Raw genomic sequence first — 25,654 nt, 5'->3', positions numbered from 1 at the left:
AAGACACACTTGTCTTTGTACTCCTCACCTGGTTGCCACCACACACGCTTGACATCATCTGAACCAAATAAGTTTATCTTGGTACAACTAACAAGTAATTGTAAATAGACTTACAAGTAAGAATAGGTAACTTAAATCTGTGAGGAAAATTCCACCAATGCCCTCGCAAATCAGAGCTAGATAGTTTTTAGTTAGAAAAAATATTTTTCTCCATTCATACACTAAAATTTATTAAAGTCAAAATTTTAACCACACATACATTTAGCAAGAGCTAAGAATTAAAAACACTACACCTAAGTTGAGCTGTGATTTTTAAATTAACTTGCTCACCTTTGTTGGTCTGGTATAATGCAGCTTTAATAATTGGTTAAAAATTAAACTTAATCTAGCCCTCGGATTGTAAGGGCTTAGCCTATATCTATAATTTTTGCTGCCAGATACCTTTGATACTGATTTCAGACTAATTTAAAAATCACAGCTCAACTTAGGTGTAGTGTTTTTAATTCTTAGCTCTTGCTAAATGTATGTGTGGTTAAAATTTTGACTTTAATAAATTTTAGTGTATGAATGGAGAAAAATATTTTTTCTAACAAAAAACTATCTAGCTCTGATTTGCGAGGGCATTGGTGGAATTTTCCTCACAGATTTAAGTTACCTATTCTTACTTGTAAGTCTATTTACAATTACTTGTTAGTTGTATCTTGCCCTTAACTTTAAATCTGTGGCAGGAGGTATCAGTGGTTGGGAGACTATAAAACTCAAATCGGGCCATTTGCCCTTAACCACTGAATCTCTTGTGTACAATATACTCTGCCCCACCCCCACCTTCTCTCACTCTAAGTTTATCTTGGTCTCATCGGACCACAGGACATGGTTCCAGTAATCCATGTCCTTAGTCTGCGTGTCTTCAGCAAACTGTTTGCGGGCTTTCTTGTGCATCATCTTTAGAAGAGGATTCCTTCTGGGATGACAGCCATGCAGACCAATTTGATGCAGTGTGCGGCGTATGGTCTGAGCACTGAGAGGCTGACCCCCCACCCCTTCAACCTCTGCAGCAATACTAGCAGGACTCATACATCTATTTCCCAAAGACAACCTCTGGATATGACGCTGAGCACGTGCACTCAACTTCTTTGGTCAACCATGGTGTTAGGGTGCCAGGAATCAGACTAAGACGAGAAGTGCAAAAATAATCACACCTTTATTAATAACAAAAAAATAATAAAAGTCCACAAGTCAAATAACAAGCCAGGAGTCAAAACCAGAACTGGTAGTCAGACGAGCCGAGTCAGGAGCCAAAGCGAATAGTCAGACGAGCCGGAATCAGCAACAAGGAAAACAGCAGAGTCAGGAACAAGCCAGGGATCAGGAACCAGGAAGGATGTCAGTAAGCCAGGTAATACACAGGAACTCTCATAAACAGGTCTGAGACAACGCAAAGGCAAAGCATACTGAACAGAGGCCCTTTAAATAATAAGTGATGACATCACAATTCTGAGACTGCATCCTGTCTCACACAGATGATGTACATCAGTCTGGCCATAAAAGAAAGTGCAGGAAATGAGCAGCATCCCCCACACTTCAGCATAGTCAGCAAGAGAGGTGAGTAAAATGGCTGCCAGCAGCACATGGCAAACAAAACAGGGAAAAAACCCTGACAGTACCCTCCCCCGTGGGAGGACAAAAGGCTTATTGGGGAAACGGGTATGGAAGGAGGAGGGCAGGAGCATGAACATCAGAGGAGGGAACCCAAGAACGCTCCTCCGGACCGTAGCCCCTCCAGTGAACCAAATACTGTACACGGCCCCTGGACATACAAGAGTCAATAATGCTGCTGACCTCATACTCCTCATGGTTGTCAACAAAGATAGGATGGGGACAAGGCAACACAGTGGTAAACTGATTACAAACCAATGGTTTCAAGAGGGAGACATGAAAAACATTGGAGATGCGCATTGCAGGAGGAAGGTCAAGAGCATAGGCCACAGGATTGACCTGTCGGAGTATTCGAAAAGGACCAACATAATGGGGAGCCAGTTTATTGGAAGGCACACGAAGGTTCTGCCCCCGACAGGACCTTAGGTGTGAGCGTTTTCCGGCCGTGTAGGACAAGACTTCAAAAGGTGGCCCTGTAACCCACAATAGAGGCAGAGCCCCTCCCTCCTCCTGAAGGCCCTCTCCGCCGTGGAGAGACGCATGAATCCCAACTGCATCGGCTCAGCAGTACCTGGTGACTCGGGACCAAGAGGCATGGGAGGAAAGGGAGGCATGGTTGGGAACGAACACGTAGGAGACAACGGAACAGGAGGCTTCCGCAAGCGCTCCTTGAAAGATGTAAATTAGGATAAAAAAAGACACCAATGCCTCGAGATCCTCTGGTAAATCTCTGGCAGCAACTTCGTCTTTAATCGCATCAGAGAGCCCATGAAAAAAGGCAGCAACAAGGGCTTCATTGTTCCAACCTACCTCTGCGGCAAGCGTACGGAACTCAATGACATACTGAGCAACAGATCTTGTACCTTGCTGAATGGACATGAGTCGTTTAGCAGCAGAGGAGGAGCAAACCGGAACATCAAATACCCTTCGAAAGGAGGCCACAAATTCAGGGTAATTTGAAATCACAGGTTTATTTGTCTCCGACAAGGGATTAGCCCAGGCAAGAGCTCTGTCAGAGAGTAAAGAGATGAGAAATCCCACCTTAGCTCTGTCAGAGGGAAAAGCCTGAGGTAACATCTCAAAGTAAATGCCCACCTGGTTCAAAAACCCTCTGCACTGAATAGGATCACCTCCATATCGCTGAGGTAGAGGTGCAGAACCAGACATGCTCCTGGTAGGCATAGGTGCAGCAGCGGAAACAGGAGCAGTCATAACTTGTGGGACACATTGGTCCAAATGTGCAGTGCGAATCAGCAGGGTTTGCAGGGCTAGTGCAAATTGATCCAAGCGGTGATCCTGTACATCCATCTTGGAAATGATGGCAGGTAAAGATGGATTATTAGCACCATCAGGATACATGGCCTTTGCGTAATGTCAGGGTGCCAGGAATCAGACTGAGACGAGAAGTGCAAAAGTAATCACACCTTTTTTAATAGCAAAAAATAATAAAAAGTCCACAAGTCAAATAACAAGCCAGGAGTCAAATCCAGAGCTGGTAGTCAGACGAGCCGAGTCAGGAGCCAAAGCGAATAGTCAGACGAGCCGGAATCAGCAACAAGGAAAACAGCAAAGTCAGGAACAAGCCAGGGATCATGAACCAGGAAGGACGTCATTCAGCCAGGAAATACACAGCAACTCTCACAAACAGGTCTGAGACAACGCAAAGGCAAAGCATACTGAACAGAGGCCCTTTAAATAATAAGTGATGACATCACAATTCTGAGACTGCATCCTGTTTCACACGGATTATGCACACCAGTCTGGCCATAAAAGGAAGTGCAGGAAATGAGCAGCATCCCCCACAATGCACCATAGTCAGGAAGAGAGGTGAGTAAAAGGGCTGCCAGCAGCACATGTCAAACAAAACAGGAAAAAACCCTGACACTGACTTGGTAGTTAGACCATCACCTTATTGTTCAAGGGACCTCATTTGTTTGCCCTTCCTGGACTGTGATTACAACAGATGCAAGCCTTACAGGTTGGGGAGCTGTCTGGGGGTCTCTGACAGCACAAGGGGTTTGGAAACCTCAAGAAGCGAGGTTACCAATCAATATTTTAGAACTTCATGCTATTTTCAGAGCTCTTCAGGTGTGGCCTCTATTGAAGAGAGAACTTTATATTTGTTTTCAAACAGACAATATCACAAAAGTGGCATATGTCTATCATCAAAAACACACTAATCCTAAAAATGGACGGCGCCACAGGTACAGGTAATAATATGATAGCTAGATATAAAATCCCAGCTATATAAATGCTCTTATAGGGTTAGAATATAATAATGTATTGGTATACAATGATTACTATATATAGGGCTATTGGTCTATAACGACACTGCTCATATAGTGAGAGAGCAAAAAATGCTAAACCCAAAATTCAAATGCAACCATACAGTAAAAAATATATGACATAAATGAAGTTATAAAAATATGAGTAATTAATAAGAACAACAAATGTCCACAAATATGAAAAGTAATGTGATGTGATATCACTATGTAAGTAAAAAGTCTTTTGTACTTAATCCAAAAGCCAGTCTAGGGTTGCTGCTCCTTATATGCCCGGCGGTGTCTGTTCCCAGGCTTCAAATCACGATATAAACAGGGTTAGTTCTCTAGGAGAGAAGCAAAAACAGAGCGCATCCATGATCTAAGTGTAGTTGTAAAAGTCACAGTTTATTCAAATATATATAAAATAACAATTGCACACTCACAAACGAGCCCTCAAACATATGAGGTATGTTGATACATTCAGCAGATACAAGGCTTCATACCCCTCCAGCGATATTGCAGACTCCTTCCAATATCCCACTTTGTTACTGATGCCTATGTTAATGTATGGCTCTAGCAGGGGAAAAAAGTGTACTGCCACGCTTGGGGTAAGTTTAAAGTGATGGTAAATCCTAGCGTTTAGGAAATGCTAGGATTTACAATCGTAACAAATAAAGGGGACTTTCATTCATGAAGTACGTCACCTCTCAGCCAAATTGCGTTCTGCCGTGGGCTGCCTTTAGCAGTTCAGCGCAGCAAACGCTGATAACAAATAAATGGGCTTTCAGAATGAAGTATTTTATACTTCATGAATGAAAGTCCCCTTTATTTGTTACGATTGTAAATCCTAGCGTTTCCCAATCACTAGGGTTTACCATCACTTTAATGTATGCATGATTAAGGAGATTGTGAAAATACCGCTGTGTTTTTCTGTGCAATGAAAGCCGGCTATTGCTCAGAAAACAGCGTGTACAACAGTCCCTTCTCCTAGGATTATGGGCGTGGCCTTACGCGTTTCGCGGGCTCCTCCCGTTTCGTCAGAGGCTATGCCCATTCATCCATAATCCTCCCTTTTAACTGGTTTGTCTATGCACGCCCCCAGAGTTGCTATCGGTTATTGCTGTTTTCTGAGTAATAGCCGACTTTCATTGCACAGAAAAACACAGCGGTATTTTCACGATCTCCTTAATCACGCATACATTAAGCTTACCCCAAGCGTGGCAGTACACTTTTTCCCCTGCTAGAGCCATACATTAACATAGGCATCAGTAACAAAGTGGGATATTGGAAGGAGTCTGCAATATCGATGGAGGGGTATGAAGCCTTGTATCTGCTGAATGTATCAACATACCTCATATATTTGAGGGCTCGTTTGTGAGTGTGCAATTGTTATTTTATATATATTTGAATAAACTGTGACTTTTACAACTACACTTAGATCGTGGATGCGCTCTGTTTTTGCTTCTCTCCTAGAGCACTAACCCTGTTTATGTCAATCATCAAGGAGGGACTTGCAGTCTTTCAGCAATGAAAGAAGTATCTCGGATACTTTCTTGGGCGGAATCCAACTTTTGTCTAATTTCTGCGATTCATATCCCCGGTGTAGACAATTGGGAAGCGGATTATCTCAGCCGTCAGACTTTACATCCGGGGGAGTCGTCTCTCCATCCAGATGTGTTTTTTCATCTTGTACAGATGTGGGGTCTTCCAGAAATAGATCTGATGGCCTCTCGCCTAAACAAGAAGCTTCCCAGATACCTTTCCAGGTCCAGGGATCTTCAGGCAAAGATGCTGGATGCCTTAGCAGTTCCTTGGTTTTACCAACCTGCTTATATTGTTCTGCCTCTGGTTCTTCTTCCAAGTGTGATCTCCAAGATCATAATGGAACAATCTCATGTGTTTCTGATAGCACCAGCATGGCCTTACAGGTTTTGGTTTGCGGATCTTGTCTGGATGTCCAGTTGCCAGCCTTGGCCACTTCCTTTAAGGCCAGACCTGTCTCAAGGGCCGTTTTTCCATCAGGATCTCAAATCTCTAAATTTGAAAGCATTGAAATTGAATGCTTAGTGCTTAGTCATAGAGGTTTCTCTGACTCAGTGATTAGCAATATGATACAGGCTCGTAAATCTGTTTCAAGGAAAATTTATGATCGGGTTTGGAAAACCTATATTTCATGGTGTTCCACCCATAATTATTTTTGGCATTCTTTCAAAAGTCCTAGGATTTTACAGTTTCTTCAGGATGGTTTGGATAAGTGTTTGTCTGCAAATACTTTGAAAGGACACATTTCTACTCCTGTCTTATCTCATAGAAAGATTGTTAAACTTCCTGATAATCACTGTTTGTTCAGGCTTTGATTCGTATCAAACCTGTTATTAAATCTATTCCTCCTCCTTGGAGTCTCAATTTGGTTTTTTTTTTTGTTTTTTTTATTAAATTTTATAACGTTTACATTAACAAAGCTGAAACAGGGATTCAGTACAACAATATGTGAAAGACAATCAACAGTATCACAATGTTATATTCTATTATGGCTAGTAGAGCTATTTGTTTCCTTTATCAAGAACATAACTATCTGAAATGTAAATAATTAAACTGATCTTCAATGATCCCTTTTTAGGTCAGAATAAGAAAAACAAAAAACAAAACAAAAAGGAACCTCCATTAAATTAAGAATGGAGGTTTGCTGCTGCGCTACTTTCTCCTAGCTATTTCATTCTCTTTCACCCCCCCCTGATCCTATATCTCTGAGACCATAACATTATTCCAGATGCTTCAAGTTGTCCCTAGATACTCTTCCCATAAAAATACTATAGAGTGATATTCTTCAATACGGTTAGTGTGCTGATAATGATATTTTTCTAGTGATAACACCTTAGACACCTGTTCTCTCCATTCTTGTGCTGTGGGTACCCTCGTGCTTTTCCAGAGCCTAGGTATCAATTGCCTGGCGCTATTTAACATAATATAAAGTAGTGTGGCTCTCAGTTTACATTTTATTTTAGGGACCTTGTTTAGTAATAGTACAAACGGGCTGCATTCCAATTGGATTGTTATTACCTTCTTTATTTCCAATTGGATATCATTCCAGTATGGAGTTATTAAAGGACACCCCCACCATATATGTGATAGGTTTCCTTCTTGTTCACAGCCCCTCCAGCATAACTTGCTGGTGTTTGGATAAATTCCAGCTAGTCTTTTGGGGGTTAGATACCATCTGGTAAGCAGTTTTATATTAGTTTCTGTAGCATTCATAGAGGATGGGGCTTTTCCCATTTGTTGGAAAACTGTCTGCCATTCATTAGGTGTTAGTTCCATCTGTAGTTCCCTCTCCCATATTTTAGTGTATGCCGGTAGCTGTTTTGAGTGCATCACTATTAGTAGTTTATATGAGCGAGACAACCCTTTCTTCGAAGTGTCTGAGGAGTAGCAAATTGATTCAAATGGGGTAAGTGGTCTGAGAAGGTCTGTTTTCTTTTTGCTATGTCCTATATAATGTGAAAGTTGTAAATATTCATACCAGTTCTGATCTTTGAGTATGTTTTTATCTGACAGTTCTGTCTTAGTTAATAGTCTACCATTTTCTAAAATTGAATATATTGGCACACAGCAATGTATAGTTATAGTTTTTCCCCTTATCTTGTTATGTCCTATCGGGGATTCAGTGTTTGTTAATAAAGGGGTTAAAGGGGCTGGAACAGAAGAAATATCTTTTTTGTTTTTTAATATTGAGTCCCACACGTCTAGTGTTTCTATCACTATACCTGGTGTTGTTCCACCCAACTTCCTCTGTGATTTATTGAGCCAACAGAGGCTGCCCAGGCTGATTGTGTTAGTTATGTTATGTTCTAGCTTTACCCATTCTTTGTTATCAGAGTGCTTACACCAGTCTATAATTCTAGTTAACATAGACGCCTGTTTATAACACATCAAATTGGGCACTCCTAGGCCCCCGTTACATCTATCTCTATATAGGATTTTCTTTGAGACCCTCGGCATTTTATTCTGCCAGATAAATGAATTTACATTAGCTTGGATTCTATTCAGGTACGTTTTCGGTAGCGTGATAGGCACCGTTTGGAAGATATATAATATTCGAGGTAAGAATGACATCTTAAAGGCATGTATTCTACCAAGCCAGGAAAGGTATTTATTTTTCCATCCATTAATCTCCGTCTGAAGCTCTGTTATCAATTTCATATAGTTTAGTGTGAAGAGCTCCTCTTTAGTTTTTGCAATTTGTATGCCTAAGTATGTCAGGGAGTTTTTCTGGATAGTAAATAGGAAATGGCTCCTGATATATTGTAGCAGAGCGTCGGGTACCGACACTCCTAGTATCTCAGACTTAGTCGTATTAATTTTAAAATATGAGTGGGAACTATATATGTCAAATTCCAGCTGTAATGCTTTAAGGGATAACATCGGGTTGGTCAGTGTCAATAAGATATCATCCGCATAGAGTGATAGTTTATAATGTGTGTCTTGGATTTTGAGACCTTCTATATCAGGATTTTGGCGTATTTTGGAAGCCAATACCTCCATAGCTAGCACAAATAAAAGGGGGGATAAAGGGCATCCCTGCCTGGTTCCGTTTCTAATATTAATGATATTTGAGAGGGAATCATTTAACCTGACTCTAGCCGAGGGGTTATTATATAATGCAAAGATCTTATCTAGCATATGTGGTCCAATGCCGAATCTAATAAGAGTTTGTCGTAGAAACACCCAACTCAGCCTGTCAAAGGCTTTCTCCGCATCGATACTCAAAAATATCGTAGGTATCTTTTCTTTGTGTACATATTCCATGAGGTTAATGGTTTTTACCGTATTATCCCGTGCCTCACGGGACGGAACAAAACCGGCTTGGTTTAAATGTATTAGCTCTGGCAGGTATCTGTTAAGTCTTGTGGCTAGAATCTTCGCGTATACCTTCACATCTACATTTAGTAAAGATATAGGCCGAAAATTGGACGGGGTATTCGCTGGTTTCCCAGGTTTGGGTAGCACAGTAATATGTGCTTCTAGCATAGTGGGTGGGAATGTAGTGTCCTGAGATATTTGATTAAAAATTATTTGTAAGTGTGGCAACAGGATAGGGGAGAATTTTTTATAGTATTGTACTGAATAGCCATCAGGGCCTGGGCTTTTCCCTGAATTTAGGTTTTTAATGGCTGATGCTATCTCCTCAGCCGTTATTGGGCTTTCCAGATCTTTGGATTGGTCTACTGATAGCTGGGGCAATTGGCATTCCTCTAGGTAAGATTGCACATCCGGTATTGTGGTATTATGTGTTTCTTCCCTCTCTATATTATAGAGCTTCGAATAGTACGCCTCAAATTGAGACAAAATGTCTGGTGTGGTTTTCACTTTTTGGTTATTAGATGCATTGATTTCATGTACATATGTCTTGAGTTTTTTAAGTTTTAAAGCTCTCGCTAGTAACTTCCCACTCCTGTTACTTTCATAGTGGTAACATTGTTTAAACTTTAGAGTCATCAAATTATATTCTTTGGTTAATAGGTCCCTCAGGGCTTCCCTAGCCTTTAGTAGGTCCTCCAGCAATTTTTCATTATGTGGATCCTGTTTGTGTTTAAATTCTATTTGGGATAGTGTGTTGGATAGATCTTTATAGTGTTGTCTAGATGTCTGCTTCATATGTGATTTATACTTAATGAACTCTCCCCTCATAAAGCATTTATGTGCTTCCCACACCATAAATGGGTTGCTTTCTGCTTGTGCATTTATTGTGAAGTATTCTTTCATTGATCTAGTCAATTTTTCTACATATATGGGGTTATTTAGTAGGGAATCGTCTAGCCTCCATTTAAAGGAAGGGGTTGGTGCATTAGGCCAGCTGAGTTGGGTTATCACTGCAGAGTGGTCTGACCATGTTGTATGTGATATTCTTGAGTTGCATACAGTCGTTAGACCTTTTTGATTTGTCAGGATGTAGTCTATTCGACTATAAGAGTGGTGTGGTGATGAAAAAAAGGTGTAGTCTTTTTTGGAGGGGTTTACAAACCTCCAGACATCGTATAAATTGTGGTCTCTCATCAATTTCCCCAAGTATTTGGTTATATAGTTTGGGGTTCTTTTTGTGGTGTATGAACTATCCATGTGGGGTTCAATTGTAGTGTTCAGATCCCCTCCTATGAATGTCACTCCTCTTGAGAAGTCAATTATCTTATTAAAGGTTTTTTTAAGGAATGGGAGTTGCCTCACGTTAGGTGCGTATATGTTTATCAGAGTTACCGGGCTTCCATAGAGGAGCCCAAACACTCCTAGGAATCTACCTTCTGTATCTGATGTGGTCTGTATATGTTTAAAGGGAGTATCTTTGTGTATTAGGATGCTAACCCCACATCTCTTAGTTTCAGCAGAGCTATGGTAGTGCTGAGTATAACGTGACCCAAAATATTTAGGCTCATTCCTTTTTTTAAAATGGGTCTCTTGGAGGAATATTATATCCCCTTTCTTCTTGTATATGTCTAGTAGGGCTATTGACCTCTTCTGCGGGGAGTTTAGTCCCTTCGCATTTTGGGAGATAAGGTTAATCTGTTTATTCATACTAATCTTCCTGAGGTGTAAGGTATATTAGAACCAGTGTAGTTGTTATACCCCCTATGTGTGGTACTAAGTTCTAACTATATTAGGTAGCGCAGCAGCTTGAATGCCAGTCAAGGTCAAAAGAGAAAAAAAAAAAAAAAAAAAGAAAAAGCAAAAGGCAAGATAAAAGCAAATTCAAATAACAATACAAACAATTTATAAAAACAAAGAAAAAACAAAGCAATAACAATAGCTTCTTTCGTCTTGTATCTGTTGCAGAAAGCTAGTTAAATGCAATCTACACCTTGCTAAAAGTTGCTATGTGGTACTTATTATATTACTTATATATCTAGCAATAGATCTTATAATTAGCTGTTATTCAACATAGAGGTGTAAACCAACAATAAACCTGTATCATTAGTAGCATATATTGTTACTAATTGTATAAATATATGTATGGAGTCAGTAACGTAACTTTAAATATAACATGTTTTCAACTTTTATGTTTGGGGCTTTCTTGAACGATTAAAGTATTAGCCACCAGGTACGGTTAATAGTCACTTCAAGGAGTTCATGTACATTTTAAAATTCAAAGTCTGTATGTATGTTCATATTTTACCCATCCAGACGTATCACGACATGTTCATCCTTCGGCTGAAGTGACCTCCCTGGGAGTTTGGGCTATTCTTTTTGTTTGTGGTGGTTGCAGTTTCTCAGGGGAGCTATCCTCATTAGAGTAAGGCAATTTATGTCTTTTGTTGATATCTTTGGGACGTTTCTTCCTTTGCGGCATCGGTTGTGGGTCGTTGTCTTCTGGGTCTATAGGAGGATCTAGATCCAAAGCAGCACAAAAGTCTGGAATCTCTGAAGTCCTGGTGCAGGAAAGTTTTCTGTTCCCATGTAGAACATATAAGTGGAATGGGAAACCCCATCTATATAATATTTTTTTGCTCCTGAGCAAGGCCGTTAATGGCGCAAGTTCTTTTCTTCTCTGTTGTGTCCGCTGTGACAGATCAGCGTAAAATTGAAGAACGGTGCCCCTAAATTTCACTGGTTGGTTTCTGCGGGACAAATTGAGAATTTCCTCTTTCTCCATAAATTGTTTGAACTTTATTATTATGTCTCTGGGTGGAGCTTTGTCTGATGGTCTGGGCCTCAGGGCCCTATGTGCTCTGTCCCAGTTTATTTCCCTGGACGATGTTTCTCCTCTCAGGTGGGCAAACAGTGCTGGGAGGTAGGTGGGCAGGTCCTTTGGTAGTATAGACTCAGGGATACCTCTGATACGTAGGTTCTTTCTACGTCCCCTATTCTCGAGGTCCTCTATTTTATCGTGGAGGGTCTCTATTAGGTCAGCTTGCGAAGTTGAGGTTTCCTGAAGTTGATGCACTTCTTCTTGTATGTTATTTGTATAATCTTCAAGGGTATCTACCCGAAACCCTATAGTGTGCATTTCCTGTTTCAGTTCCGCCATCTCTTCTCTCATACATGTCCTGACTATCTCTGCTATGTCCTGTTTTGAGGCCAAGGAGGACAAAACAGACGCTGGTATCTGTGAGAAGGTTTCTGGTGTTTTCTGAGTCCTAATGGGCGATTGTAAGGTTGGTGAGATCCCTCCTGCTTGTTCTTGCTCCATTGGGGTGGAGTGTTGGCTTGCGGGGTTAAAAAAGGATTCCACACTAGGACCTTTCGTGTGTATAAGTTTTGTAGCTTTTAGAGGCTTCATTAATCTCTTAGATGTCATTTTGGGGCCCTCCAGGAACAAACTTTGTAGTTTGATTTATATTTTTGTTAGATTAGAATTTCTGTGTGATGTTAAATCATAGGCAGTCTATGTTTCTTAAGCTTGTGGCCTTAACATGCGCCTCTTTCACACATATGTCTACTGCTGAATGCAATAAATTTGGTTAGGTTATGGGCTTTTCTCCAAAAGTAATATCCTTTCACCAGTTGTGCTTTATGGCACGCTTTGTAAGTAATTATTTAAGATAGAGTTTCTGTCTTTTATTCTCTTTTCCCACCTGTTTCCTTCACCTCTGTTTTGTATATGCTGTCCCAGCAGCTGGATGTGGCTTAGTATAATCTTCACTGCTTAATTTTGCTGCGCCACAGTAGTTAGGCCTAGCCCCCTACCACCGGAGTTATGGGCCAATTATCCCTGCAGTAACCAAGTCCCGGTTATCAAAATTTTAACAGATTTCAAGTACCCGGTAAGTATGGGGCCACTATCTCTTTTGTATGATCTACCCGGATCTTGTACTGGCTCTGTAGTAGGTCTTAATCGTATGTTTTGGTGTCGCACTTACTTTCTGTGGGCTCCACAGATTATCCGCCCGCCTGTAAGGTGATCACCGGGTCTCACGGCACTGAATGTTCATACCCGGTATTTCCGGTTCATATGCTGGGCTCCTCCGTAACTGTTAGGCGAGATGTTAGTGGTTCATGCCGCAGCTTTAAGGTAAGCTCTTTCCCGCTCTCCTGCCGCCACTTCTGATAACGGCCTCACTGTATTAGCCGATGCGATGTAGATTCTGCCTTGTAATGTCCCTGGCTTAGGCTCTGTACTTTACTGGTGCTGTGCTCTGGCTCCAATTATATGATATGTAGGTTCATATGCTGTTCTTTACTTTATTATGCATGCTGGTTTACGGAGCTATGGAGTTATGCTGCCATCTTAGCAGCGGCCAGCTCCGCCCCTCAATTTGGTTTTTAAGATTTTGCAGGCTCCTCCTTTTGAGCCTATGCATTCTTTAGATATTAAACTACTTTCTTGGAAAGTGTTATTTCTTTTGGCTATCTCTTCTGCCAGAAGAGTTTTTCGAATTGTCTACTCTCTCTTGTGAGTCTCCTTATCTGATTTTCCATCAAGATAAAAGTTTTGCGGACTTTTTGCCTAAAGTTTTGAATTCTAACAACATCAATAGGGAAATTGTTGTTCCTTCTTTGTGTCCTAATCCTAAAAATACTCTTGAAAGGTCTTTACATTCTTTGGATGTGGTAAGAGCTTTCAAATATTATGTTGAGGTTACTAAAGATTTTAGAAGGACATCTAGTCTATTTGTTATTTTTTCTGGTTCCAGGAAAGGTCAGAAAGCCTCTGCCATTTCTTTGGCATCTTGGTTGAAACTTTTGATTCACAAAGCTTATTTGGAGGCGGGACAGTCTCTGCCTCAGAGAATTACATCTCATTCTACTACATCAGTTGCCACTTCTTGGGCTTTTAAGAATGAAGCTTCAGTTGGTCAAATTTGCAAAGCAGCAACTTGGTCTTCTTTGCATACTTTTAGTAAATTGTACCATTTTGATGTGTTTGTTTCCTCGGAAGCAGCCTTTGGTAGAAAGGTTCTTCAGGCAGTTGTCTCAGTTTGATTCTAATGACTTTGATTTTAGTTTTTTTGATTTTTTTTAAAGAAAACTTAATTATTTTGGATTTAATTTCTCAGCGGATTTAGCTGTTGTTATTTTATCCCTCCCTCTCTAGTGACTCGTGGTTTTCCACATCTTGGGTATTATATCCCATACCTCACTAGCTCATGGACGCTTGCCACTTACATGAAAGAAAACATAATTTATGTAAGAAATTACCTGATAAATTAATTTCTTTCATAGTGGTTTTGTGGTTATATTTTTTTTTTGTATAAAGCACTTTATTTTTCCCAGTTCCTCTTTTTGTATGCTTTTTACTCTTTCTTTTACACCTCACTTCTTGACTACATGTTAAACTAAGGTAGGAGGTGTATTTATAGGCATTTTGAGGTTTGGGAAACTTTTCCCCCTCCTGGTGGGAATGTATATCCCATATATCACTAGATCATGGACTCTTGCCACTATGGAAGAAATTAATTTATCAGGTAAATTCTTACATAAATAATGTTTTATATATATATATATATATATATATATATATATATATAGGTATAGATATATATTGTACCAAAATAACATCAGAGGTAAAAATATGTATTTATAAATAAATAGAACATATTCTTCTATGTGAAGAACATGGGAATGTGAAATATTAATATTTTCATGTCGGGTTAGTGCACTTGAGAAAATGTGATCGGGTTTGCGCGCGATTAGGGTGTTAGGTTATTTTTTCAGTTTTTTTGGTTCATTTACCTCTAAGGGGGAATACGTTAACACGGTTGCGATATTCGAACTTCAGCTTTTTGCATGCGTCAGGTTAGCATGAGAGCAAAAAATTTTTACTTTCAACTTGTAACACAAGCGCTACCCGACACACGCAAAAAGCTTACTTCTAGAAGAGTTAGCATGTGAGTGGGAAATACCGCTACACTTGTAATCTGGCCCTAAATTGGTTGAGCTTTCAGGGAGAGCAAATCTCATTAGCTTACCTCTATATTTACATAAAATTATATTTCTCTTTTACAATGAGATTGCATAAACACAGTTAGTAAAGTGAGATACTTTTTTGCATTAGTTTCAATGGTAGAAATGCCCCTTTTACAAAGTGAGAAATGTTTCAAAATGCACTATAGTGAACAGAAAAAGCCACGGCTATTTATTTATGCAATATATTAATATCCTGTACTGTTAATCTTGTTTTTAAACCAAAAACGTGGCAGAATAAAAAAACAACACTTTTTTTTTTTTACAATAAATGAACTTAAAAACAAATGTAAAGTGAACATTTTTACAGTATAATGCATGTAAATTCCACATCATAGATACATGTACTGTCTACCAATAATAACCCCAGCTCAAATGTGTGACTAATTTATTTACAAGTTTTGCTATTCTTTAAAAAATTAAAAGGTTAATTTCACACATGCAAATTACTGTTGTCCTTTCACACTGTGATATAAACACTTTAATAGTATAACAGTACTCTAAATGACAGCAATATTAGCAAAACGTGTACACAAAATAAACATTTACTATGAATCCAAGATAAATTATGCAGTCATTTAGGAGTTAAAAATCTAGAAAAATTAGAGCAGAAGTTTAAATAAGATCTGGAGAATATTAATCCTGAGTATTTGACAGCAAATGATAACCGGGTAGAAAAGGCTATGTTCTGTCCATCTTGGCAAGAGTCCCGTGTGAGAGTTCTTAATAGGATTTATTTGATTCCCTCTCTGATTTCAAAATGGTCAAAACAAACTAACAATGCTTGTAGCAAATGCAATTTTCCACCGGCTAATCGGACACATTATTTTTGGGATTGTCCTAGAACATTAGCGTGAGGATGGCTACATCACAGTGTTTTTTACACTTTAATACCTATTACGAGTTTTTTAGTTTTGCGCCAACTTGCGGTAATTTACGCTACCCATATTTTCTATGGGTGACGTTGAACGGCAATGTGCACTCGAATTACAAGTTGAAAGTAATTATAGACAAGAAGGGAGACAATGGCACTACTCAATTTGTTAATGTGTTTTTTACGTTCCCCTACTAATTCATACAGTGGTGAGTATACTTGGTATTTGTATACTCCAATATAATATGTTTGTTAGGGATAGGTGCTTGTACCTATGGACAACCTTTGCAGAAAATCCGTAAGAAACTGAAAAAAGGGTACAAATGTAGCACTCAGTGAACGTGTTTGTGTAACACAGGAGATGAAGAAAACATTAAAATGTAACTTTTATTAGATCAAGTTAAAAACAGGGGATTTACAAACATTTTTAAAAAAAATGAAAATTTGGATCCACTACCTATTCGCCAGATAATATCACTACTGGCTAATAGAGACACACACCCACGTTAGGTTAATGTGTGGTCTCCTTATAAATCAAATGACAAGGCTGTCCCTTGGTATATTATTCTGAGTAAAGATAGTCTCTGATTAGAGTGAGTTTAAATAAATACTCTAGTCTGCACAACCTGACTCAATGAGTTGTGATTTTGGATGAATACTGTATTACCCACAATACTATATAGAGTAAGAGATCTTGTGAACTCTTTATTATTACCTGTTAATACCACACAAAATTAAACTTGAGTTTCCTAAAGTATTGTGGTGAGGAGTCAGTTTGTTAAACTCTAATATTCGGTTGCCTATTGTTACCGTTTTTTATCCTTGATGAATATCTAGGTTACCTTTTATTACCGTTTTATCATCACTGATGAATATCTAAATCAATGGTGGTAAAAATATTACTGATTTTCTGCAAAAGTTGAAAGTAATGCAATCGCATTTAATGCTCAAGATTTTGGCTGGAGGAAAAAGTTGCACTAAACTATACTATTAACCCCCAAACCAACATACCCCCACATCGCAAAATTTAATCTGCTACACTATTAACCCCTAAACTGCCACACCCTCACTTCACAAACTACTCCACTAAATTATTAACCCCTAGACCGCCACACCCCACATTGCAAAGTACTCCACTACACTATTAACCCCTAAACTGCTACACAAACAAATTACAAAGTACCTGCTACACTATTAACCCCTAAACCACCACATCCCCACATTGAAAAGTACAGCGCTACACTATAACCCCTAAACTGCCACACACCCACATCGCAAAGTACCCTGCTACACTATTAACCCCTAAACCGCCACAAACTTCATTGCAAAGAACCCACTAACCTCTAACCCCCACTAACCAGCTAAAACCCTAACTTACCAAAAAAAACTACCATTACAAAAAATAAAAAACCTAATATTACATAAAAAAACTAACGCCTAGATTACGAGTTTTGTCAGCAAGGCTGTGCGGTGCTAACAAGCAGTTTATGCTCACTTGCAGACAGCGCTGATATTATGGATTTTTAGAAACCCAGCGTTAGCCGCAAAAAGTGAGCGTAGAGCAAAATTTAGCTCCACATCTCACCTCAATACCAGCGCTGCTTACATAAGCGGTGAGCAGGTAAAACGTGCTTGTGCACAATTTCCCCATAGGAATCAATGGGGGAGAGCCAGCTGAAAAAAAATCTAACACCTGCAAAAAAGCAGCGTAAAGCTCCTAACACATCCCCATTGATTCCTATGGGGAAATATTTTTTATGTCTACACCTAACACCCTAACATGAACCCTGAGTCTAAACACCCCTAATCTTACACTTATTAACCCCTAATCTGCCGCCCCCGACATCGCTGACACCTGCATTATATTATTAACCCCTAATGTGCCGCTCCGGACACCGCCGACACTACATTATACTTATGAACCCCTAATCTGTTGCCCCCAACATCGCCGAACCCTAAACTTAAATATAATTTAAATAAATCTAAATAAAATAACTATCATTAATTAAATTATTCCTATTTAAAACTAAATACTTACCTATAAAATAAACCCTAAGATAGCTACAATATAACTAATAGTTATATTGTAGCTATCTTAGGATTTATTTTTATTTTACAGGCAACTTTGTATTTATTTTAACTAGGTAGAATAGTTATTAAACAGTTATTAACTATTTAATAGCTACCTAGTTAAAATAAATTCAAATTTACCTGTAAAATAAATCCTAACCTAAGTTACAATTACACCTAACACTACACTATAATTAAAATAATTACCTAAACTAAATACAATTTAAAAAAATTATCTAAAGTGCGAAAACCCCCCCACTAAATAATAGAAAATAATAAAATAATTACAAGTTTTTTAAACTAATTACACCTAATCTAATCCCCCTAATAAAATAAAAAAGCCCCCCAAAATAATAAAAACCCTACCCTATACTAAATTACAAATAGCCCTTAAAAGGGCCTTTTGCGGGGCATTGCCCCAAAGTAATCAGCTCTATTACCTGTAAAAAAAAGTACAATTCCCCCCCCCAACATTAAAACCCACCACCCACACACCCAATCCTACTCTAAAATCCACCCAATCCCCCCTTAATAAAACCTAACACTAACCCCTTGAAGATCACCCTACCTTGAGAAGTCTTCACCCAGCCGGGCCGAAGTCCTCAACGAAGCCGGGTGAAATGGTCCTCCAGACGGGCAGAAGTCTTCATCGAAGCCGGCCAGAAGAGGTCCTCCAGACGGGCAGAAGTCTTCATCCAGGTGGCATCTTCTATCTTCATCCATCCGGTGCGGAGCGGCTCCATCTTCAAGACATCCAATGCGGAGCATCCTCTTCCAACGAAGTCCAACTGAAGAATGAAAGTTTCTTTAAATGACGTCATCCAAGATGGCGTCCCTTAAATTCCAGTTGGCTGATAGAATTCTATTAGCCAATCGGAATTATGGTAGAAAAAATCCTATTGGCTGATGCAATCAGCCAATAGGATTGAAGTTCAATCCTATTGGCTGATCCAATCAGCCAATAGGATTGAGCTGGCATTCTTTTTTTTTTTAACTTTTATTTTATAGTAAAGAAAATATATTACAATAATCAATGTAAAAAATACATCACAATGAATAAAATATTCCATATACAGTTTAAACATTAACAGTCCGTGTCAAGGTAAGGGTCAACAAATCCCCTTACAATAGTGATTTATATAATAAAGATAATCCAAAATTTAGACAATCAACCAGAGTTTATCCTATGTGTATCAAAGTCTAAAAAACATACTACACTTGTGCAAATTTGTGATCATTTTTCATCTTTACTTCTTTTAATAATTAATATCACTCCCAGGCATTCACACATCACACATAACAAAAAAAAAAAAAAAAAAAAAAAAAAAGGGGGAAATCCGCAGCTCTCTCGTCTCCCGCCCCACCTAATCCCCTGACCCAGAATCTGACGCCCAGTCTCCAGGGAAATGGCCAGCTAAAATGTTTACCATAACATACTCCGAGTCTCTGAGAGGTTTAATTAACTTTTTCTGAAGTGCGAGAGGACAAGATCTCACAAGTGTTTCCCATTTTTTGAAGAATGTAGGCAGATATTTATCTTGTGGATAGGGAATATTGAATTGCTCTGTTGTGAAATGGTTAACCACAGCACTTTTAAATTGTTTCATGGTAGGTGCAGAAGAAGCTTTCCACTGTTTAAAAATAAGATTCCGAGCTGTTAGGATTATCGTATTTATCAAATTGTAATTCTTGGTTATTCCCTGAAATTTCACCAAAAAGAAAACATCCATTGGGGATACTTTATGATCTAATTTCAAAATTACTGTCATCCAGTAGGATATTTTCTTCCAGTATTGATGGATTTTGGGGCAACTCCAGAGACAGTGGAATAGATCTGCACTTAATGAGGAACATCTAGGACAGAGGACTCTTGATTTATACCATTTGGAGAGAACAGCAGGAGTAAGATATCTTTTAAGAGCAATTTTTATCTGTGACTCTCTCCACGAAGTCGGTACCCAGCTTTGCTGGATTATTTGGAAACTCCCTATAATGGTCTGTTCATCTATATCTGGGAAATATGTGTCCCACATTGCCACCATCTCAGTTACCTGTGTCTTTGACGTTTTCTGGTTTGTGAGAAGATATAGTGGAGAAATTGTATAGATTCCTGCCGCATACAGGGAGATCCTGGCCTGTAGCTCGCCCCGTGACCAATTATTCCCGTATTTTGAGCTTAGCTCCTGCAGATAATGTCTAACTTGGAGATAAGCATAGAATTCGCGTGGCTGTAGATCGTATTGTGTTGCAATATCCTCAAACAGTCGTGGGTATCCATCTGTACCTAGTAGTTGCCAAATATTTTGAAGACCCTTTGACGCCCAAGCTTTGAATATCTGGTTGGTTAAGCCCGGCCCGAACTCAGGATTACCACATATAGTTAAATATTGTGATATATGGGGGGAGCAATCGTTTTCCACACAAAGCCTCTGCCAGGCCACCAGGACGTTCTTAAGGGTGGTCATATAGAATATATTGGAGGGCAAGGAAGTGAGGGGACAGTGTAAAAGTGCCTTCAAATTGAACGGGGCCACCATTTGATTTTCCCAGATAACCGAGGAAATTTGGTCTTTCCCAGTTAGCCAGTCTAGAGCAAATCTGGCTAAGGTAGCCAGATTATATGATTGAATATTAGGGAGAGCGAGGCCGGCTGAAAGCTTAGAGTTCATAAGTCTATGGGGCGCAATGCGTGGTCTCTTACCATTCCATAAGAATTGAGAACATGCCCTATTATACATGATAATATCTTTCTTATGTAGAAAACACGGGATATTCTGCATAATATAAAAAAGTTTTGGAAAGAGGACAGATTTAATTAAAGTTATACGCGCCGTTAATGATATAGGTAACGGGGTCCACTCCACTAACTTCTTTCTGCAGTAATCTAGACATGGTCTATAATTTATTTTGTACCACTCTTCTGGGTTTCTAGATAGACAAAGACCAAGATAAGTAATCTGGGAGACCTCAAGGAAGGGATGATTACAATAATAAGGAGGGTTTCTATATACCCACATTAATTCTGATTTTGAGATATTTATCTTAAATCCAGAGATCTCCCCAAATTCTTGGATAATCATTTGGAAGATGGGTATAGTGACCTTAAGATTAGAAAGAAATATTAAGAGATCATCCGCATATAGGAGCAACACTAGCTTTTCATCTGCCATGAGAATCCCATCTAGTTCTTGTCTTAATCGAATGGCAAGAGGTTCTATACTCAGATTGAATAGAAAAGGGGAAAGAGGGCATCCTTGTCTAGTCCCTCTGGAAAGCTCAAAACGTTGGGTAGATGTATTATTTATGATGATCGCCGAGGAAGGGGTACTATAGATTAATTGAATATAATTAATAAAATATTCAGGAAATCCGAACCGATCCAACGCGGAGAACAGATGGACCCAGTCAACGCGATCGAATGCTTTCTCCGCGTCGATCGTTAAGATAGCCTTATCTTCCGTTTCCCTTACTCGTAAAGACTTATATTTGATCCAGAAGGATTCGATCAGGATTAATAGTTTCCTTGTATTTCTTACAGGATTCCGGCCCGACATGAAACCCGATTGGTTCTCGTGGATTAAATCACCCATGTATGGTTTCAATCGGGAGGCTATTATAGATGCCAGCAACTTATAGTCGGTGTTTAGGACTGAGATCGGTCTATAGGAGCTAGGTAATTCCGGATCTTTACCTTTTTTTAGAATTAATGAGATATTTGCGGTTGTAAAAGATGGAGAACAATTAGTGTTTTCTGAAAAATAAAAATTAAATAGCTTATTCAGTATTGGGGTCACCTGTGTCTGTAAAATCCTATAGTACTCGATGGGGAGGGCATCAGGTCCAGCCGCTTTATTAGTTTTCGCGTTCTTAATTGCTATTGTGATTTCCTCCTCAGTAATAGAGGCATTAATCGTGTCTCTGGCATCAGAAGATAACCTTGGAATCTCAATCTTTTCCCAGAATGCCAATCTCTTATCGGGGTTAGTAGGCTCTCTTTTGTATAGATCTTGAAAAAAGTCAAAGAATACTTTTTCAATGTCAGTATGTTTGGTATATCTCATATCTCCCTGTTTAATAGCAGATATTGGATGTCTGGGAGAAGATTTAGTAGTTCTGGCCAGAAATTTCGCCGATCTGCCCGTAAAGCCACCGTATATTGCTCTCATTCTCATTTCTTCCTGAACGCTACTTTGCTTAATATGCGTATCCCGGAGCATTTTAGCAGTCACATATGCATCCCAGTAAGCTTTAGTGTGGTTTATAATATAAGCCCTATATGCGTTCTTAACCCGATTAGCAAGTTGTCTAGTTATTAGGGTCCAATTTTTTTTCAGATGTAGGGAATAAGATTTAATTTCCCCTCGTAAAACGGCCTTGGAGGCCTCCCAGAACACTTCGATCTTATCTATATAACTGTGATTGTTATTATAGTATTCGTCCCATTTTAAACGTAATTGGTTCTGAAACTTGATATTGTTGCTCAGGTACTTAGGGAAATATATGTGGTTCTTATCTCGGTGTCCACCATTTGTATCACATCTCAACCCGATCACAGCGTGATCGGAAATGACGATGTCTCCAATACTGGACACCCAATTCCAGTTAAGCAGGGATTCAGAAATTAAAAAATAATCGATCCTCGAGAAAGACTGTTGGACTTGAGATACACAAGAGTAATCTCGAGCGTCCGGGTTCTGGACCCGCCATATGTCCACCAGTCCCAGCTGACTGCAGAATTTCTGAAAGGTCCGAGCTTTCCGGTCCCTATTTTTTAGGGCCTTTTTATTTGAGCTATCTAGCAGAGGATCTGCCATTAAATTTAGGTCTCCCCCGATAATTAGATTTGACCCAATATAGTTATGTAGTTTGACTGAGAGTGTAGACCAAAATTTACGGTCGTTTTGATTGGGACCATATATATTGCACAGTATGTATTTTATACGTTTAATTTCCAGTTCCGCGATTAAAAATCTGCCCTCAGGATCGATTACAGTGTTAATTACCTGATATTCCAGCTTCCGATTTACTAAAATGGCCACTCCCCTCTTCCTAGATGTAAAAGGGGCCGCCAGAACTTCTCCCACCCACTTCGCTTTCAATTTAGGTATTTCAAGAGCCTTAAGATGGAGCTCCTGTAGGAAAACTATATCAGGGTTAAATTTGCCCAGGTGTTTTATTATAGTTTTCCTTTTAATTGGGGAGTTAATACCACCAATATTCCATGATAGTAAATTGAACTTACTAATCAGGGAAATTATTTGTCTCTAATCCGTAGATACATAACCAAATGAACTCATTGTATATACAATCTCGGTAGTCAAGAAATGAGCCCGAAGGAGAGGGTGGCAGACCCTTGGGTGTGAGAAGGGGAAAGGGGACTGGAGAGACAATGAGAGAGACGGGAGAAGAGAAAAAGAAAAAGCGGAAGAAGGGGAGAAAAAAAAAAAAAAAAAAAAAAAAAAAAAGGAAGGAAGGAGGAAGAGAAGGAAAAAAAAAAAAAAAAAAACCCCTCCCTCACTCACCCCATTTATATTTCTATAAGCAGGAACAAACAAACACACACCCCAGTTATACCATTTCTGTCTCAAATTCCAATACCCTTCAGAACGTATATGAGAAACCATCGTAACTCTCTTTTCTAATGCCTCTAAACTACCTAAACAACAGTACATAGGCTAAGGTACCCCTGATTCTCTACAGAAAGCTTCAGCTTCCATAACATTGTTCAGAGTGTATGTAGTGCCATCTTTTAAAAAACACAAGAGAAAAGAACAACAAAAAAAAAAAAAAAAAAGGAAAAAAAAAAAACACACACACCACAGAACCCCACAAGACCCACCAAAGAACCAAAAAGAACACCATTTCTAGCATTGTCATAGTCCTCAATTCAAAGACCATACTACTCATTTCTATTTATCTAAGTAACAACATATTCTGAATCTGTGATCAAGGAACCTCTTCCTGATACCCTATAAACATATTCATGGTACCCCTACCTCTCTGCAAAAAGCCTCCGCCTCCATAACATTATTGAGTGTGTGTGTACTTCCATCTTTCTGTACAATTAGCTTGGCTGGATAGATCAGCCTGATGTTGTAGTTCTCTTTCTGCAATCTCCCATAAAAAAAAGACATATCTCTTTGCTTGGTTAATGTTTCCGAAGAGAAGTCTTGGAACAGTAATAGTTTATGTGAGCCTACAGAGAGAGGGCTATATTTCCTGTAATGTTTAAGATATAAAAGTTTGTCCTGGAAGTTGACAAATTTAAAGATTACTGGCCTTGGTCTAGATGTCTCACTGTGTTCACGTCGTTGCCCTATCCTATGTACCCTTTCAACAAGAAAGGGAGCAGCAGGAGCTGGGATCTGTAGGGCCTGTGGTAACGTAATGGTAACAAAATTCATTAAGTCTTGAAATTCAGTAGACTCAGGCAAGCCAATCACTTTAAGGTTATTGCGCCTCGATCGATCCTCAAGGTCCTCGATCTTGGCTTGCAATGAAGTGATAGTTTTGCTGTGAGTATCTATTACAGGATCCATAATATTAAATCTATCTTCTAGATCTGAGATCCGATTCTCCATTTCATCTAGTCTAGTTGAAAACTGTCTAACCTCCAAAGTGAGGTTTGATATCTCATTTCTGATCTCCTGTTTGATCATGTCAAATTGGGGTGTCAAGATTTTGGCTACTTCAGCAGCAAATTCTAACAAGTTGTTAGGAGATGGATTAGAGACACTTTTTTCCGATGGGGAAACAGAGCCAGAATCCAAGTTCCTGCTGCTCCCCTTCTTTTCTCTGGATTTGGGGGGCATATTGGAGGGAGAACTTCTTTGCTGCATATATTTATCCATGAACAAAGCCTCACTAAAATTTGTCTGTATAGTACTGTCTATTAACTAGGAGGCTTAACAGAGTGAGAAGTACACACCAAAAAAAAAAAAAAAGAAAAAAAAAAGGGGGGGGGAGTACTAATTTTTCTGATGTGTTTGAGACAGTGTATTCTTCTAAAAGTGATAGAATGTTTTTTATTCAAGTGTCAATTCTATTCCTCAAAATCTCTAGTTTTTATTTCTATCTAAAGTGTGCAAGAATTATTCCTTCTAAACCATTTTTAGTGTATGCCACTATATAGGGGAATCTACAAATATTAGTGTAAGTGAATAGGTGTCGGTGTAAGTAATCAGCTTCTTAGCATAAAGCACCACAGTGAAAATTAACCAGGGAGACTTGTATATATATTCCTACCCTAATATATTTTTATAGACTTAAATTAAAAATTACAATTCGATATCCTAATAATTAGTACTATTAATTCCAGAAAAACATACCTTGGGGGGACTAAATATTTTATGTTTGCCACGGCAAATTTGATATCATTCCTAATCTATGTTTATCTGTCTCCAAGGTATAAATCTCAACCCAGACAAGCTTTTTCAGATACTGCTTATCCAAAAATACTTTCTAGCTGTTAAAGTCACTTATGTTTTAGTATCTAGTGACCTGCTGTAACCATATCTCTATGCATATATTATGTCCCACCATCTTACATTCAGAAATAGAGCAGCCACAAGCAGCAGAGCGTTCTATAATAATAATACAGGGTATACATAGATAGATTATCAGCACAAGAAAGAATAATGAAACTCTCACAGTAAATCTCAGCATTAACCTTATTTAGCTCAATAACCCACCTACCGAGATACAGCAGGCTAAGAACTAAAGAGATTTCTATGCTAATACAGGATGTACATAAATGAGCTCTCCATATATAGTAAATAGTAGTTCTCTCAAAATATAGATCAGCCTTGAGCTTGTTTCATTCAAATGCTACTTCATATCAATGTCTTTGCTGCGTTCACAGCGAGTTTACCCAGTCAGCTTGAGTTAATAATTGGCT

This window comes from Bombina bombina, chromosome 4 (genome assembly GCF_027579735.1).
Source record: "Bombina bombina isolate aBomBom1 chromosome 4, aBomBom1.pri, whole genome shotgun sequence".
Classification (NCBI taxonomy): Eukaryota; Metazoa; Chordata; class Amphibia; order Anura; family Bombinatoridae; genus Bombina; species Bombina bombina.
The sequence above is the reverse complement of the archived record's forward strand: the minus strand, read 5'-3'. Positions refer to the sequence as shown.